Raw genomic sequence first — 20396 nt, 5'->3', positions numbered from 1 at the left:
TCGGGACTGATTTATTTTAATAAATCAGCAGTACTCCAAACATTCTTAAAAATGTCTTCGAGTCTTTAAAATGATTTTTAAAGTTAGAGTGGACCCCAAAACTCATTTTTATATTTAAGATCTTCCTTTCAAAGGGGATTTAAATACTCGCTCAAAACCTGGGGGATCCAGCTCTGTGGTGTATTTTACATTCGCAACGTGGTTGCTGTTTTGAGAAAACAAGTGAATTGATTACTTACCCAACGTTCGGGAAGTAAGCCCATCTAATTGAGTCGGCATAAGCGATAGGTCGGGGTACGGTCTATCAAAGTGTAAGTGGCTGGGTGGCAGTCCATCAACGCGTAAGAGGCCGGGTGGCGGTCCAGCACAAGGTCCTAATGAGGCCAGGGTGATGACCGGTGGGGGATTCATCCATCTACTAGTAGAAACGGTTACTTATTGGTAACTTTGCCTGATCAGCAAGATATCGGGTTTATGCCAAAATTCTTTTCCTTTCCAAAATTCATTGGATGTTACAAACTCTGTTCATACTTTACATAACAGAGGTTCCAGGAAATGTTTAAGAGATATATATGTGGATATATATCGGGACTAAATAAAGTATCTCGTAACTTTATTTCATTCAATAATATTTCAAAGATTGAATCTATTCAAGTCTTAACTTGTGGTCACATCTATGGGATGACCTTTTTTTACATATAATACTTTGAACAGTGGTAGTTCAAGTAGCCTTATAAATGATATAAGTATAGCGAAGTAATTGGTAACTTCATCCCTTGTTTTTGCTTATATCCAGTAAGTAATTATCTTTCACCTGATAAAGGTTTCCAGCAAGTTATCCATTTAGATGCTTGCGTTATTGTTTACACTATATATTATCTTGCGAGCTGTAATGCTCACTCTTGCTTTATTTCTTCATCACACAACAACAGTTAGGAAGGATGGCCAGACTCAAGCAGACCCAGCGCAAGAGCGTGGGAAGCGCCCCGCGCCTTCCGGTTGAGATCATAGCTGCTATAGCTGCAGAGGTAGATCTATCTGTAGATAAGACCATCTACTTTTGAGAATCAATTATGTATAATTATGACTTGTGGCAGATAAGGGCAATTAATTGTAAACTTATTAAGTAATCATTTTGGGTTGTAATAACTTTTAAATTGTGGATTCAAAGACTTGTACTTATTTCAATTTCATCTCTGAGACTATAACGGGTTGTGGTGTGTGTTAGTGTGGGGTCACAGCATAAGGTTAATTATTATTAATTAAGTGAAGTGATATTGTGGAAAGAAAGACCGTGACGACCCGGATCCCCGACCCCGGATCTGGGGTGTCACACACACACACCACAAGTTATAGTCTCAGAGATGAATACCAAAAATAACACAAGTCATTTTATTCCACAATTATAAACCATTTCACCTTAAAAAGGGTTTCTGAATAATTTACATATTCCTTTCCATTATTACAATTTATAAATATACATAAGTCTGGTACATCAAAAGTTGAAGCCTAGCCTATTGGTAGATCCTACCTCAGCTACAACGACATCAGCGCCTACAGGAAATTGCGGAACGTTTCCTATCCGCTCGCGAATTGGGAGCTTGATCCTGTTCATCTTGTCTAACTGTTGTTTTGTGATAAAAGAAGAAAGCAAGGGTGAGAAACAAGCCCACCGAAATAATATGTATAATAATTAACAATATATGAGCATTCTCATAGTACTCATGAAAGTCTTGGTCAAAAGAAATGAACCAAGTTTGATATCTTAATGCGACGAAGTCACATAATATTCAGTATATAGGTATATATACTTTTCAAAATCTTAGAATCCTCTTCCATGCATAATATACATAGAGTTCCTGTTTATAACTATATAAAAATATCGTTGCAAGGTGATCTCATATATCTAACCTTGTCTTAACGTTTTTCTGAAAATCTTTGTCATGCATAAGATAATCATTAACTAGATATAAGTTGAAAAGATGAAGTTACAAGATACTCCAAGATAATTATATCTTTTCCGAATACTACTTGAACTACCACCGTTCAAGGTATAATCCGTTTCAAAAGTTCATCACATAGATGAGACTACAAGATAAGATTTGAATAGATTCAATCTTTGAAATATCATTATAAATAATGAAGTTAGGAGATACTTCATTAAGTCCCGATATATATACACCTATATATATACATTTCATACACTCCTTGAAAACCTCTGTTATGAAAATTATAAACAGAGTTGAAATATCCAATGAATTTGGAAAGGAGAAAACCTTGGCATAAACCTAATATCTTGCTGATCAGGCAAAGATACCAATTAAGTCACCTTTTCTACTAGTAGATGGATGAATTCCCCACTGGTCATCACCCTGGCCACATTAGAACCTATGTTGGACTGCCACTCAGCCACTTACGCATGGATGGACTCCCACTGAGCCACTTACACTTTCATGGACGCCCACTGAGCCCATGTTACTTATGCCGACTCAAATAGATGAACTTACTTCCCGAACGTTGGGAAAGTAATCAAAATCTTTTCTCAAAACAGCAACCTCGTTGCGAATATAAAATACACCACAGAGCCGGATCCCTCAGGTTTTGTGCGAGTATTTAAATCCCCTTCGAAAGGAAGATCTTAAATATAAAAATGAGTTTTAGGATCCACTCTAACTTTTAAAAATCATTTTGAAGACTCAAAAACATTTTTAAGAATGTTTGGAGTAATGCCGATTTAATGAAATAAATCAGTCCCGATATATTAGAAAATATCTTAATATTATTATATAAATAATATTTCCATTAAGGATAATCTTTATAAAAATAATTGAAGCAGAAGTTTCAAAACTCATACTTGAAATGAATAATAAATAATCAAAGATATACTTATACGAAAGTACGATCTTTATTTGAATAATCGAAAATAAGTTTGATTATCGAAACATTATTCTTTAATAAAATAAAGAATATTATTTAATAAATAAGCGGATTCATAATTCATCGAATGAATATTTAAAATAATATTTATTGAATGAAATAAACAGAATCATAAGTCCTCGAATGAATATTCAACTAATATTCACTAAATAAAATAAACGGAGTCATAAGTCCCCGAATGAATATTCAACTAATATTCATTAAATAAAATAAAGTTATCAAATAAACCTTATTCGATTAATAGTTTTGAAAAGTATATCTATATATATATAAATATATATATAATATACTCGTGAACATCGACTCCTGGTTTAGAAAATGTTCACCTTTGGGTCCCCTATACTAAGGGTATACGCAACTACTGCTTATCTCTAGCATAGGTATTATGCAGTTTATAAGCAATTGAATCAACAATTAGATATCAAGATTACGAAACAGACATGCATATAAACCATATCAACATGCTCCAATATATTGCAAGATTTGCTAATAACAATCATGCATCTATCACAAGATAATGCATATACATATATACATCATAACAACAGTATAACAGGTAGAAAACTTGCCTGAGTGTTCCCGGATAGACTTAAGCTTAGAGTGGGTCCGATAACCTATGAACAACAACATAAGTTGGAATTAAACTCCGGTCGCTTATGAAACTAGACTTTAACCAATTGAACCCTAACGTTCGCTAATGGTCACTTCTACGCTTAACGAATCACATAAGTCATTCGAGTACCCTCGGCTCCACCATTTTTAATAAATTAACCATTAAGAATTTTAAGGTAATTCTTTCGCGAGTACTCTACCAACTGCCTAATACACTTTACATAATTGTTTCATACTCCAATTAGTCATTTAAGGGCCTTAACCAAGGTTTCAAAGTAAGGCGAGGGGTAATAGTTCATTCGCGAAACACCGTTACTTAAAACGGTCGTTTCTCCTAAACCGTACATCGGATTCAGGCGAACCACACATCAAAACGAAGCTTGTAACATGAACTATCTAAACATGGCAATAGTCAGAATCTAACAGTGAGTTCACGGGTCCTGAAGTTAAGAACAAAACAGTCTAAGGTAAATCGGGCATTATGACGGCTATATTTACGCGATTTCCCAAATTTTACCATTCCAAATCATATCAATCCAACTACCAATCAACAACTCAAGATACACATAAATGCTACTGATTTCAGTCATAATAAGCCCAAGAATCTCAATTTAATCCAATATCATACTATCTTCAAATTCAACCAAACTACTAAATCAAACAAGGTTCAATTCATGCTTAAACATTTAAACTACTACTCATCCATTAACAATCATCAACACCTCAATTAAAATCCAATCACTACAAACCCAACCAAACTTTAAACACACAAGCATCATGCTTCTCATGAACTATATTAATCAAAACCACTCCTAAATATTTAAAGTAAAACTAAGGTTTGAAGTTTTATACCTTCCTTGAAGCTTTTAATCAATGAAAGATCTTTGGAATGCCCATGGAAGCCTTAATCTATGCTTAAGCTACCTTGACCTTACAAATAAAATCAAGAATCAAAAATTTGTCCTTGAAAGTTACTATTCACCCTAAACTAAAATGATTTGTTTGAGATAGAAAACCTTTTATTCAAGCACTCAAACTACTTGCTCTTCTTAGTTATGAAATATAGGATCCAAAGAAACAAACCTCTTGAATTATGATTGAGTGGAGCTTGGGTTTGGAAATTTTTCTTCTTGTTTTTCTTCAAAAAAACCGTGAGCAAGGAGATGGGGGGAAGAGAAATGAATGTGTTTTCTTGGTTGTTTCCTTTTTGTTTGTTAATTAACCTTTTACCATGGTAAAAATTGTGTGGCTCACAATCAACCAACCAACCCTTCCCATTTGGTCATGCTTATGTCATCTACTTATGTCATCTTGTTACACTTGTCCTCCTCTTGTTGGTGCGATGACATCATCCTCCACTAACCCCTTTGATTAACTCCTAATTACTTGGCTAATGATCACTGATCTGTTATACGGTTCGCTTAACTTTCGTTCTCGTTTATCATTTGAGGGATCATACCCGGGATCTTATTACTTGGGTTCCCCTAAACCTTTCTCAATATTTTATATTCCTCTTATAATCCCCTCTTATAATCCTTGAATTAAAATCCTTTTAATCATGTTACCTTATACTCAATTATTTCGGTATCTGGTGGATTTTCGGGAAAAATCAAAGTGTTCGAATTTGGATTCTGACGATCTTTACATACACTTATTTCCTTTATGGAATACTAATACGATCTTAGAATTTCCATAACAGTACTCCTATATAGTGTGGTCTGATAATTTTCCTTAATCAGCATCATCATCAAAAGTTACTATTTATCAGGGTTTCAAAAATTCCAAAAATTGGGGTTATTACAGTCTCCCCTCCTTAAAAGGATTCCGTCCCGGAATCAGATAAAAATGAATAGGGATACTTTCTTAGCATTGCACTTTCTAACTCTCAAGTCAATTTTCCCACATTGTGGTTCTACCACCAACTCTGACTAGTTTGATAACCCTTCTCCTAAGCACTCGTTCCTTTTCAATCTATACCCTTCCTGGTTGCTCCATATAGGTTACGTCTGGTTGCATGTCTATGCGCTTATATGCCCCTATTTGTCTGGCATCCGAATTACACTTCCTTAACATTGATACGTGGAACACGTTATGAACTTGCTACATGTTCGGGGGGTAGGGCTAGCTCATATGTTAACTTCCCAATACGTCTTAATATATCCAAGGGTCCAACAATCCGTGGGCTTAGCTTTCCTTTCTTTCTGAACCTCATCCATTCTTTCCAAGGGAATACTTATAACAACACTAGGTCCCCTACTTCCTATTCTTTGTCATTTCATGTCAAATCAACATACTTCTTATGTCCATATTGGGCTACTACCATTTGTCCTCTGATTAGATCTATTATATCCTTGGTCCTTTGGACCACTGCTGGTCCGAGCATCTTGCGCTCTGCAGCTTCATCCTAATTTAAAGGAGATCGACATTGTGCTCCCTCAAGGATCTCATAAGGCGACATCCCGATACTGACATATGATCTATTGTCGTAAGAAAAATCAATCCGTGCTAAGTGACCATTCCAAATTCTTTCAAGTCTATTACACAGACTCTCATCATAGCTTCTAGCATTATAGCTTTTGCTTCTCAATACTCATTCTTTTCCAGTTCGTAATCATTACTATCTTTCATTCCTAATATTATACTGGTTATACTTTTGCTCGTTAGCGTTCTACAACCTTTTAATAACCACGTCAACCTTAGTATCACAAACGTGTTAGATTCGGAATACCACCGCACTAATACTACTCCTTTCTAGCTGCTTCTATCTTTGAAAGCTTGATCCATCATATAGAAGTAAAAGAATTTATTGAGAGATCACTATGATCATGAACACTTGTTATATTGCATAGTTAGTACAGAAGGTGGCCAGCCTTTAGTACTTGACAAGCAATTAAACAACATGTGGTATCCTACTAGGCTTCTATCACACATATAGATAGTCATTCGGCAATACCTCCCCTTCTGGAAGGGTTGTTCTTCTCAGCTTATACAAAATGAAAAGGAGAGAAAAAGCGAATTGAAGAGAATTGTATAAAAAAATACTGCCACAAAACATCTGGCTTGGAGTCTACCCCTGAACTATAGAGGTTTATCATAGGAGAATAAAACATATATATGTATATATCTCAATATCAAGTATTATGGCATCGTATTTCACGTGTTTGAATATTTACTATTACGTCCATCGTTCCATGGATCCATGCTCTTGCTCGAGCTCATAAACACTCACTTTTGAAACTCCCTCGACATCGAAACTCGAATAAGGGATTTCATTCTAGACATCATTGTTACTAGAATTCTATGCTTGCACTGCAACCTTCCTCGTATAGTAATACGACTCTCTATTCATAAGAGGGAATAAATATATAATATGTAAATACTCCACTAGGTTTTCTATCAATGATAACTTATATATCAACACGACCCCATTAGGGGTACTCAATCTCAACATCCATTCCAATACAACTCTCATGGCTGTAATCGGGTCATTACTCGCAGAATCATTGTTGCATTACTATGGTCCACCACTGACCTACTGTAGTCATTCATTTTCTATGAAATCTTAATAGCTAACCATACGGAGTCCATACATGTCGTACCGAATTCTTCTAAGGAGGCAACATAATCACCATTCCATGATTCATGAAGAACACTCCTGAACTTGGCGTTATATGACATGAAGCAGATAAAATTGCAGAAGAGTTTCAATAAAAGCAACGATAGTAGGTTAATACCATTATTAACCATATGTCTTTATTAGAAGACATAAAGCTCAAAGGTTCATTTAGTCCTTTCGTAAAATGGTCCTGGCTTATCTCAAGATATGACCTTATAAGATTGATAGCCCGCTCACGGCGATTTCATAAATTAAATCTTTACCAAACTACTATCACGGTTGAGTATCGCACAATCATCAGAAAGAATGTCAATCTTTCAAACCATAATACAATCTTCACGGCTTTAACCATTATCATTGTATTCCTCTGGCACGAGCGCCGATAATTGTCTTCGGCCACCTCTTTGGCCTTTCCTGATAGTAATATTTCCTTACAATCAATGTCATTTTAACCACCTTCACTAAATTTTCTACCTCATTTCAAATCACTACTTATGTGAAAATGCTTTTCTTAAGTCCTTGTGAAAAAAAAAATCACCATTTTTCCATAAGTCACTGCCTTAGTCTTTAAATATAAACATTATCATGGCTGACTCTCGATCGTACTTAGGACGTCTCTTATCTTGGGTCCTTCTTGTTTTCACCAATCTCAACCCTCATTGGGTCAATCTATACTTTCTCATGGTATAACATGTGCCCCACTTGGCATTATTATTATGTTATATTTCCTTCATCAAAATTTATATTCTTGAGAACTTTGAATATTACCCTTCTCCTTGTAAAACCTCTAAGGTTATCCTTAAATCCTTCATCCTGTACTCCCTAGGTACATGGCATATCAAATACCATTTACTAATACTATAACCATTGTATATGTACTTCTGAAAAATTTCTCTACTGATCTTTAAAGGTTGTTGTTACCTTAGTCCTTCGTTCCATACCACCCAAACTTATAATGTCCCTATTAAGGGTGAAATGCCATCATTTATGCATCCCCCATGGTTCATCTCAAGCTATTGAGATTATGTCCTTAATTCCACCTTTAAAAAGGTACTTGCATCCTTACATGGATAAATCAAGTCATATATCCCTGATAAGGGTATCTTATTCAATCATTCCGATCTCAGTAGTATATGCATAATTTCACAATAACATCTGTATTCAAAATGAGGTCAATCAATATGGCCTCCAAAAGATAACAACGGTTATCTATTTTTCTTGCCTGATTCAGTAATGTTAACATGGATGTTCTAGAAGATATTGGCCGTGTTCAACGTGAACTTCTTTTTACTAAATCCTCATTTACTTTTGTTGTTTATCTCAACAGTCATCTCAATGTTGAGATATCTTCTATACTTGGTGTCTCCCTTTTGGGTATCAATTCACATGCGTTACTTACACTTCACATTCTTGAAGGTCACTTCCTTCATCCAATTTTCCTAATTTCTTACTTTCTTGTCTCTTCAGTCCATCTGTGTTTCCTTATTAATCAATCGACCAATCTCAAATTTTCATTGAATACTGTCAACTTTAAGGGAATTAACTATACGTACCGCTTACGCCTTCAAACCTTGAATTTATCTCATGATCGGTCACCATCGCGCTGATGATGACACACTTCTCTATATTTATTGCAAGGGTTTCTGAGGGTTTCCCATACCTAACTCCCTTATCACTTCTCAACTCTATTTCCTTTGTATCCCTTTATACTCCTTCCCTTTTCAGTCTTTTATTTTCGTTTCCATTACAACCATTACATGAACCATCACAACATAAGCATTGATTTTAAACATCCCGTCATTCTGGATTCGTGTCCTTCAGATGAACCTTGACGACTTTCACAACCTAGATTCATGATTCATCATACTTGTCCGCCTTTGTTCTGGCTCTAAAGCTTTTACACTATCTCTATAACCTTGGGTAGTACTTTCCTGAAAACAATTGACTGAACTTTAATCAGTTTATTCTAACCTCTGGCTCTGTGCCTTTCTTGGTCTTTCACCAGCGGGTGGCCTCTCTCTTAGGAGGGTAAGTGACAAAAACAGTCTTTTGTGATTCGTCCATCATTTAGAATCTCAAATGATTCCTATATTTCCTTTAGCCAGGCTCTCGCCTCTACTGGGTTTTCTTATTCCTTGGAACTCTGAGAGCTTAGCGACTTAAAGGTCCTGAAAGAATTTCCCACCGCACTGCCTCCTCAGGGTGGCGGTTGGGGATAATATTCTAAGTTCTTTTTAGACAGGTCCATGAATTGCCGTATAGGAGTACCGTCTCGGGTCTCCTTTCCTTACTCGACTTCTGTTTCCTTAGTCTGAACGTTCCCTCCTCCTCCCCATAAACGGGGTCATCCTACATGTTTTAAATCCTCATTTTCCACTTCATTATGTAATGGGTTCCTTCTATCTTGATGGCGACCTCCCTGACTATCACGTTCAGGGTTTGCTCTAAATCTTATTCCTCAAACTAGCTTTCATCTAAGATCTTCATCTTTAAGCTCTTGAACATTTGGAACCCAAATTCTGTAGGAACACCTCATTATTCCTTTATCATCTTTCTTGGTATTAATCTCTTCTCCAGTCATTGGCTCTCTACCTTCATTCATCAATTTTTCTTGGAATAATATGATCTTTTTCAATAATTCGGGCTGTATTACAATCTCAAACAGCTTCTCGGTACCGGCTCCGGTTACCTTCACTTCTATTTCCATTTTCTCGAAATCTTTTATCTACTCTTCCGAGGACATTATCATATTGAGTCTCTCCTTCCTACTAAGGGCATTAGCCACCATTTTGGCTTTCCCTGGATGATAATGAATCTCATAATCGTAATCCTTGCTTAGCTCTAACCACCTCCTCTGGCGCATGTTGAGCTCTTTCTGTGTTAAAATGTACTAGAGCACTCATGGCTTGTGTAAATCTCGCACTTCTCTCCATACAAGTAGTGCCTCCAATCTTTAGGGCAAAACTATTGCCACGAGCCCAAGCTCATGGGTGGGGATATCAAATTTTATATTCCCTTAATTGTCTTGACGCGTACGCGATTACCTTGATGTGCTGTATAAGAAGCACCCTAATTCCTTATGCGAAGCGTCACTACAAATCAAAAAAAAATATCTCCTTTTCCATCCGGCAACGCCAACATAGGGGCCGTCACCAACCTTTGCTTCAGTTCTTAAAAGTTGTTCTCGCATTTCTCTGTCCATTCGAACTTCTCAGTCTTACGAGTAGCCGCGTTAAAGGGACTACTATCTTTACAAACTTGAATGAACCTCCGGTAGTGACCGGCCAATCCTACCTCTGATAGTTTCCCTAACCATGCTTATCAATTCATCAGTGGTCCTTTATTCATTCTTGTCAAGATCCTCCACGGGATCCTACTCAGCAACAATCCCTTCTAGGATAACATCCTCAACCGCTACATCCTCAATATGAACATCATTCGGTCCCTCTTTAGGACGTTCTATCGCATCCACAATCTGATCTCCAATAAGTAATTAAAACATCATCGCGCTGTTGCTCCTCAACCTCAGGGTTCGGAGTCCCGCTACCATATACGATAACGAACTACGCTTCTATCACGATATTTATAAGGGTTCCCATAAGGGTTTTAACTGTCAGTACTACGTTAGGTAGCCCGACTATGAACTTGGCAAGAGTTTTTATTATCTTAGTGAACTTATTATCTTAACGCCACATCATCTCTGAGGTTTATAACTCTTAGCTCTGATACCATTTCTGTAACACCCCCAAATCCGGGGTTGGGGATTCGGGTTGTCACGAGTTCCATTTCCCTTATCAATACTTAATCTTAACAGTCAACCAACTACTGCGTACTGTGACCCCACAATACACACACACACACACCATAAGTTATAGTCTCAAAGATGAATACCAAAAATAACACAAGTCATTTTATTCCACAATTATAAACCATTCCACCTTAAAAAGGGTTTCTGAATAATTTACATATTCCTTGCCATTATTACAATTCATTAATATACATAAGTCTGGTACATCAAAAGTTGAAAGCCTAGCCTATTGGTAGATCCTACCTCAGCTACAACGGCATCAACGCCTACAGGAAACTGCGGAACGTTTCCTATCCGCTCGCGAATTGGGAGCTTGATCATGTTCATCTTGTCTATCTGTTGTTGTGTGATGAAAGAAGAAAGCAAGGGGAGCAACAAACCCACCGAAATAATATGTATAATAATTAACAATATATGAGCATTCTCATAGTACTCATGAAAGTCTTGGTCAAAAGAAATGAACCAAGTTTGATATCTTAATGCGACGAAGTCACATAATATTCAGTATATAGGTATATATACTTTTCAAAATCTTAGAATCCTCTTCCATGCATAATATACATAGAGTTCCAGTTTATAACTATATAAAAATATCGTTGCAAGGTGATCTCATATATCTAACCTTATCTCAACGTTTTTCTGAAAATCTTTCTCATGCATAAGATAATCATTAACTAGATATAAGATGAAAAGATGAAGTTACAAGATACTCCAATATACTTATATCTTTTCCGAATACTACTTGAACTACCACCGTTCAAGGTATAATCCGTTTCAAAAGTTCATCACATAGATGAGACTACGAGATAAGATTTGAATAGATTCAATCTTTGAAATATCATTATAAATAATGAAGTTACGAGATACTTCATTAAGTCCCGATATATATATACACCTATATATATATATACATTTCATACACTCCTTGAAAACCTCTGTTATGAAAATTATAAACAGAGTTGCAATATCCAATGAATTTGGAAAGGAGAAAACCTTGGCATAAACCTGATATCTTGCTGATCAGGCAAAGATACCAATTAAGTCACCTTTTCTACTAGTAGATGGACGAATTCCCCACTGGTCATCACCCTGGCCACATTAGGACCTATGCTGGACTGCCACTCAGCCACTTACGCATGGATGGACTCCCACTGAGCCACTTACACTTTCATGGACACCCAATGAGCCCATGTTGCTTATGCCGACTCAAATAGATGAACTTACTTCCCGAACGTTGGGAAAGTAATCAAAATCTTTTCTCAAAACAGCAACCTCGTTGCGAATATAAAATACACCACAGAGCCGGATCCCTCAGGTTTTGAGCGAGTATTTAAATCCCCTTCGAAAGGAAGATCTTAAATATAAAAATGAGTTTTGGGATCCACTCTAACTTTTAAAAATCATTTTGAAGACTCGAAAACATTTTTAAGAATGTTTGGAGTAATGCTGATTTAATGAAATAAATCAGTCCCGATATATTAGAAAATATCTGAATATTATTATTTAAATAATATTCCCATAAAGGATAATCTTTATAAAAATAATTGAAGAAGAAGTTTCAAAACTCATACTTGAAATGAATAATAAATAACCAAAGATATACTTATACGAAAGTTCGATCTTTATTTGAATAATCGAAAATAAGTTTGATTATCGAAACATTATTCTTTAATAAAATAAAGAATATTATTTAATAAATAAACGGAGTCATAATTTCTCGAATGAATATTTAAAATAATATTTATTGAATAAAATAAACGGAGTCATAAGTCCTCGAATGAATATTCAACTAATATTCATTAAATAAAATAAACGGAGTCATAAGTCCTCGAATGAATATTCAAGTAATATTCATTAAATAAAATAAAGTTATCGAATAAACCTTATTCGATTAATAGTTTTGAAAACTATTTCTATATATATATATAAATATATATATATATGATATACTCGGGAACATCGACTTCCGGTTTAGAAAATGTTCACCTTTGGGTCCCCTATACTAAGGGTATACGCAACTACTGCTTATCTCTAGCATAGGTATTATGCAGTTTATAAGCAATTGAATCAACAATTAGATATCAAGATTACGAAACAGACATGCATATAAACCATATCAGCATGCTCCAATATATCGCAAGATTTGCTAATAACAATCATGCATCTATCACAAGATAATGCATATACATATATACATCATAACAACAGTATAATAGGTAGAAAACTTGCCTGAGTGTTCCCGAATAGACTTAAGCTTAGAGTGGGTCCGATAACCTATGAACAACAACATAAGTTGGAATTAAACCCCGGTCGGTTAAGAAACTAGACTTTAACCAATTGAACCCTAACGTTCGCTTATGGTCACTTCTACGCTTAACGAATCACATAAGTCATTCGAGTACCCTCGGCTCCACCATTTTTAATAAATTAACCATTAAGAATTTTAAGGCGATTCTTTCACGAGTACTCTACCAACTGCCTAATCCACTTTACATAATTGTTTCATACTCCAATTAGTCATTTAAGGGCCTTAACCAAGGTTTCAAAGTAAGGCGAGGGGTAATGGTTCGTTCGCGAAACGCCGTTACTTAAAACGGTCGGAATCTAAACAGTGAGGTCACGGGTCCTGAAGTTAAGAACAAAATAGTCTAAGGTAAATCGGGCATTACGACGGCTATGTTTACGCGGTTTCCCAAATTTTACCATTCCAAATCATATCAATCCAACTACCAATCAACAACAACTCAAGATACACATAAATGCTACTGATTTCAGTCATAATAAGCCCAAGAATTTCAATTTAATCCAATATCATACTATCTTCAAATTCAACCAAACTACTAAATCAAATAAGGTTCAACTCATGCTTAAACATTTAAACTACTACTCCTCCATTAACAATCATCAACACCTCAATTAAAATCCAATCACTACAAACCCAACCAAACTTTAAACACACAAGCATCATGCTTCTCATGAACTATATTAATCAAAACCACTCCTAAATATTCAAAGTAAAACTAGGGTTTGAAGCTTTTAATCAATGAAAGATCCTTGGAATGCCCATGGAAGCCTTAATCTATGCTTAAGCTACCTTGACCTTACAAATAAAATCAAGAATCAAAATTTTTTTCTTGAAAGTTACTATTCACCCTAAACTAAAATGATTTGTTTGAGATAGAAAACCTTTGATTCAAGCACTCAAACTACTTGCTCTTCTTAGTTATGAAATATAGGATCCAAAGAAACAAACCTCTTGAATTATGATTGAGTGGAGCTTGGGTTTGGAAATTTTTCTTCTTGTTTTTCTTCAAAAAAACCATGAGCAAGGAGATGGGGGGAAGAGAAATGAATGTGTTTGCTTGGTTGCTTCCTTTTTGTTTGTTAATTAACCTTTTACCATGGTAAAAATTGTGTGGCTCACAATCAACCAACCAACCCTTCCCATTTGGTCATGCTTATGTCATCTACTTATGTCATCTTATTACACTTGTCCTCCTCTTGTTGGTGCGATGACATCATCATCCACTAACCCCTTTGATTAACTTCTAATTACTTGGCTAATGATCGCTGATCTGTTATACGGTTCGCTTAACTTTCGTTCTTGTTTATCGTTTGAGGGATCATACCCGGGATCTTATTACTTGGGTTCCCCTAAACCTTTCTCAATATTTTATATTCCTTTTATAATCCCCTCTTATAATCCTTGAATTAAAATCCTTTTAATCATGTTACCTTATACTCAATTCTTTCGGTATCTGGTGGATTTTTGGGAAAAATCAAAGTGTTCGAATTTGGATTCTGACGATCTTTACATACACTTATTTACTTTATGGAATACTAATACTATCTTAGAATTTCCATAACAGTACTCCTATATAGTGTGGTCTGATAATTTTCCTTAATCAGCATTATCATCAAAAGTTACTATTCATCAGGGTTTCAAAAATTCCAAAAAGTGGGGTTATTACAGTTATAAATTTCGCAAGGACGTAATTATGGTCAAATCATTACAATATTGGATATGAAGGCATGTCCAGGTGACTTTCTGAATTTATAACGTGACCTAAACGATGAATCTCTCATTCGAATGATTCCTGAAGGCATACTTAAATGAAGCATGGAAGGTGATCAACACAAACATTCTTTCCTCTAACACGATGACATATGTTCTTTTTGATTCTTGAATACGTATGAGCTTCTTCTGTTGATAAATGATATGAGGCAGAAATGAAAGAAGAATTCTTTTATTCCGTCTGAATTGTTTATCTTCTCAAATTCTTGATTCCTGATTGAGACAACAGTGTTGTGGTATGACGCTTTGTCAAAATGACAAAGAGTCGGGTGGAACGCTACCTAATCATGTGTTGTATGCCATATAGTATGAAAGACTGGCCATCTTGAGTACGAATATGGTTGTCTCATTCTTCACTCATTTTTCTTTCTTCAATTTTCTGATTTACAAATTCTTCCAATCGGTGGTTGCATTGTTATTCCTTATTCCGTTTTCCAATCAAAATCATGTTCACAAACTCTCCTCTTGTGTAGAGTCTGTTCTTTGACGATTACAAAAGAAATAGAATAGTTCCGTGTGGCAGGTAGAATTACGTGTCGAAGGAGGATATGATTACAAGCCGAGCAAGGGAGAATGGACACACCGACAACACGGTCATGGCAAAGACATCAAATCTGACAGTTGTTCGTGTTATGAGGATCTCATCAGCATGGTAGATTACGTTAACGCAATGCATTTCAAATCAGAAGATTTCGACGAGAAATGAATCGTTAATGAAGTATAAGAAATAAGTTAATTATAAAATAATGAAATAAAGTTGTGTGCGTCGGACGGAGCAAACGAGTATCGGGACGACGATTAAAGATCAAGGAAATTATGAACAATGACTCAGACATGCAATTACTACGTGAAACATCCCTTCGTCGCGGGAAGATATTTGTAGTGAAGATTCAAGATGGAAGAAATCTTAAATGTAATCGAACCTCGAACGTGTTCTTCACGAAATTGTGAAGTTCTCTAACTTGCGTAAATAAGTGATTGTGAATACAATGCTCATAACCGGGTCAGTGACGAAAGTTCGATGCGAAGCCATAAGTGGAGATGAAGCAATGGTGACTCGACTGTGAAACTTTTCAAGAAATAATGATCTAACGATTGAGTTTCCACCAGAATGTGATGGTAATAATGAAGACCATGCGCAGTTATTAAAAGATAAACCGATTAATAATGGTCAGAAATAAATTAAAAGAATCATGAAATCAAACCTTAAGTTCATTAATAACAATTCGTAATATTCTGAATGGACTGAGAAGGGTATGGTTATATTAATCATTGTTGGTGTAAGACCCAATTTCCCAATTCAAAAAAAAAAGATATATGTTATGCCAATTAACAATACATATGCTGATCAAAACGATATAATCTGAATTGTGTTGAATGGGTGGATGTGGTTGTTGGAAGTGGACGGATATGATTGTGGATGATTTGGTTGATTGATGATGTCGGCTTGAGTCCGACTGGTAGTCAATGATATAAGGGAAGTGCTACCAAAATTTTCAGAAATTACCCTATATGTAAGGACAAAAAAAAGTACATTGTCGTTCTCGTTAGTACTCCAAATAATTGCGATCTCGGTTCTTGAGAAAGTTGTTATGACCAAACCGACTTTATATAATTGGTCTTTGATTCCAGTTAGCTAGTCAGCACTTGGTTTACGTGATCAGTTACAGGAAATAATTGATCAACTTTAACAACTGATGGTTAATTAAATGGAGATCGATTCCAATTAGATTGAGTCAAGCTCTAACATGATTTCCAGATCCGAAATCAAAGCGATAAGAAATTTGGAAAAAGTAATGGCGTTAACAAAAATTGAAGGCTTAGTTCAATTAGCGTGATGTTACTGCAACCAGGTGCAAGGTTTGATCCAGAAGAATACGCTCTTTTCGATGAATAAGAGGAACATGAAGTTACTGATACATGCTAGTGAGAAGAATATTTTTAAGAACTGAAGGTTCGAGATAAAGAAAAGGGATTATATCATCTGCAATAGCGTTCCAGGAAGGACTTGGGTGTATACCCATATCGAATGACGAATTAATGGAAGATTTGAATGTACACTTCTTTTGAACGGCGATTGAATGGAAGTTGCTGTAAAATAACAAAAAGTTCACAAATTCAAGCATCTAAGGTAAGACGGAGACTAATGAAGTCCGCACATGAACTCAAGGAAAAGAGATGTTGACCAACGAGGTAAAGTAAAATACGCGATTCGTGATGAGTTAAGCAACGCTAAGAAAATAGCTACCGATGAAATTCGATAATTCTGTTAGTAAGAATTTAAATATTATAAATAAATAAAAGCCTTCATTCCAGTATAAACTCCAAGAATGACCTATCCAATGATAAACATAGTAATATTACTAAGAAAAAAAAATTCGTTACGTTTGAAAGAGATAATGAATAATGAGAATGAAGAACTAATCAAGACAAGAAGTGGAATCAAAAGGATTCAAAGAAATTTTATAAATTAATCCAGGATATATGCAAGGTATGAATGTCAGTTGTGCCAGAAAAGATTGGAGAATGAAGTGAAATGCCGAGAATTGAAGATGGGAATTTCATTCAAGGAATGCGTGTAAACATGAGTGATTAAACAAAGATATTAATGGCGAACTTCTAGAGAAGAATGTCACAATGAATCTCATGTCAGAATTTTTAAAATTTAAGTGAAGTCCCGGAGGTTTGAACAAATGATTTACCAAGGGTACCTCAGAGAATGAGGTAAGAATTTCTCGTCGGTTACTGCACAGAGTCAAGCTGGTGTCAAAAGCCCTGTATCGTCTAACTCAATAAGGATAAAATAATAAGTGAAGGAAAACTTCAGAAATGTGGAATGAAAGAATAATGAAATGAAGAGTATTTTGTACTGTGCACAAAAGCGGTTATGGAAAAAGAGAATGGAGATATGAGGTTACGCATCGATTATTAGAAACTGTAAGTTTGAAGATTAAGTGAACACAATGTACCAGGAGTATTGGGATAGTACGATTGTATTTATTGATAACATCCTCGCTAATTCAAGGACTAAGGAAGACCAAGTTGAACGCCTGAAGATATGCTTGCGAAGAGTTGAAAAATAGCAGTTGCATTCTCAGCTTCAAATATACGAATTCTGGTTATAATTAATTGTGAACTTCAGTGTGTGGTTAACTACCAATCAGCAAAAGTCCATTTAGGAACAGATGTTTCAAATGGAAAGAAAAGAGTAAATACCATTAAGATTGTGGGGAAATGGTTAAAAGAATTATAAAAGTTGGAAATTGAAGAATAGGTTTTGATCCATTTTCTGGGTTATGCTGATACTTACGTTGTTGTTAGATATCAAAGGTGGTATTAATGCAGATGATTGATGTTGACTTCAGTATGAAACGTTGTGAGCATCAAAGTTCGTATTGATATCTAAATTGATAGGACAACAAAATGAGTATTAGTACCAAGAGACCGGGTTTCGAATGAAGTTATGATTCGTTCCGTTCCCAAATTAATATATTTCCTTTCAGATAGTAAGAGATTCTCGCTCAATGAATCTACTTGATAGTGATTGAAAAGAAATAGAAGTATGCTACCAAGTGGTGAGTAGATGCAATTGCCGAGATTTTCCTTTTTAGTTTTTGAACAGATAAAGAACATTCTGAAGCATCAGATGTCATGAACTCAGGATATCAGGCGTAGACGAATAGAAAATGCAAGAGACCGATTAAAGATTCTCGAATACGATTGGAAACGATCATAGGTCAATTTAACCAAACAGAAGGAGACATGATAAGTAGAGTAGAACAGTCAGTGAAAATAGAAATTTCATGAATAGGAACTATTAGAATTAGACAGAAAAGAAGATTAGTGTGAATTAAGTTAGTCCTTTGAGGCAATGAGATAGATAGAACGATTGTGAATGAGTTGGTCTTGTTGTCACAAGTATAACAAGTTTATAAGACATTCATGTTTGTATGACTATTAAACTTCATTTAGCTTCAAATGTACGAAGTAGAGATTGAGATAGGGGTCGCATGAGCAACCGATAGATTTGATGACGGTAAAAGGCCGTTGAATTATGATTAAGGTGATGAGGACTGAGAAATTATAAGGAAAGTACTTGGAAAACATCATGGTCTGTTCCTTAGCATGATTCTGAGGACAAAATCCTTTTAAGGGGGGAAGGATGTAACGTCTGGGAAATATTATGTAATTATTTTATCAATAAATAATTATTATGTGATTTTTATGTGAATTTTGGTGAATTATTTGATGATGAATAATAGTATTTGGAAGTTATTTCTGATAAAATCGAGATATTTTAATTTTTAATTATCCAAAATTAAATATAGATAATTTTGGTATTTTTCCCGGTAATTTTTGGATTATTATATGACTTTATAAGAATTTATAGAATTGTTAACGATTATTTTACGTAATTGTAAAATTACTTTTTAGAATCAGAAATCGTCTCATTTCAATCGTTTTTGCGTTTTTACAACCCGAAACTCTTCCGAAAACTCCTCCCTAACCTAATCTGATAATTCTGAACACTTTTCGTGTTTTGACTTTTTCGATCCGGGGTACGGTTTGACATATACGAGTCCCATTGTGAATTTTTCGATACGAAAATCATTTTATAGATCGATAAAAATTCGTATTCCCAAAAGGCGAGATATTATTACCTTATTTTTGTATAAAAATGTTTTATAGGAAGTTCTGTTTTGATAATTATCCAAATATGGTATTAAAATCGTATCGTCTTTCTAGTTACTTAGCGGCTAAGTAACCTATTTTCGGATCCGATTTGTAAATGGAATTATCGAACTATGAGATAAATGGAATGTGTAATGGTTCTGTCCGCTATGTTTTGCTGTATTATTAATTATTTGTGATTTGTTGGATGCGAAGATTAATTTTATAATTAATTGTCGAGCTGTGTGAATTTAATTCATTTTCTTAAAATAATTTTATTGAATATTTATTCTTATAAAATGTTAAAATTGTTTCAAAAATTATTTTTGTTATTTTATAATTTTATTTGTTATATTTAGGAGTTTATAAAATTTAGAAATCAGTATTTTATTAATTATTCATCTTTAAATGATTTTCTGATTCCATTTAAGCGTAAATTCTATATTAAATTCAGAAATGCTTTAAAAATTACAAAACTCTTATTTTTTTTTATTATTTTTTTAAAATTATTCTCAGAATTTTAAAACTGTTTCGGAAAATTTTAAAATTATTTCGATAATTGATCAAATTTTAGTTACATGTCTCTTATTCGTTATATCGATAAATTACGGTGCAAGGATAGATTATTGCGATAAATTAATTAGATCAATACAGTCGGTTTACCTCCCTTTCTTAAC

This window comes from Apium graveolens, chromosome 9 (genome assembly GCF_009905375.1).
Source record: "Apium graveolens cultivar Ventura chromosome 9, ASM990537v1, whole genome shotgun sequence".
Taxonomy (NCBI): domain Eukaryota; kingdom Viridiplantae; phylum Streptophyta; class Magnoliopsida; order Apiales; family Apiaceae; genus Apium; species Apium graveolens.
The sequence above is the reverse complement of the archived record's forward strand: the minus strand, read 5'-3'. Positions refer to the sequence as shown.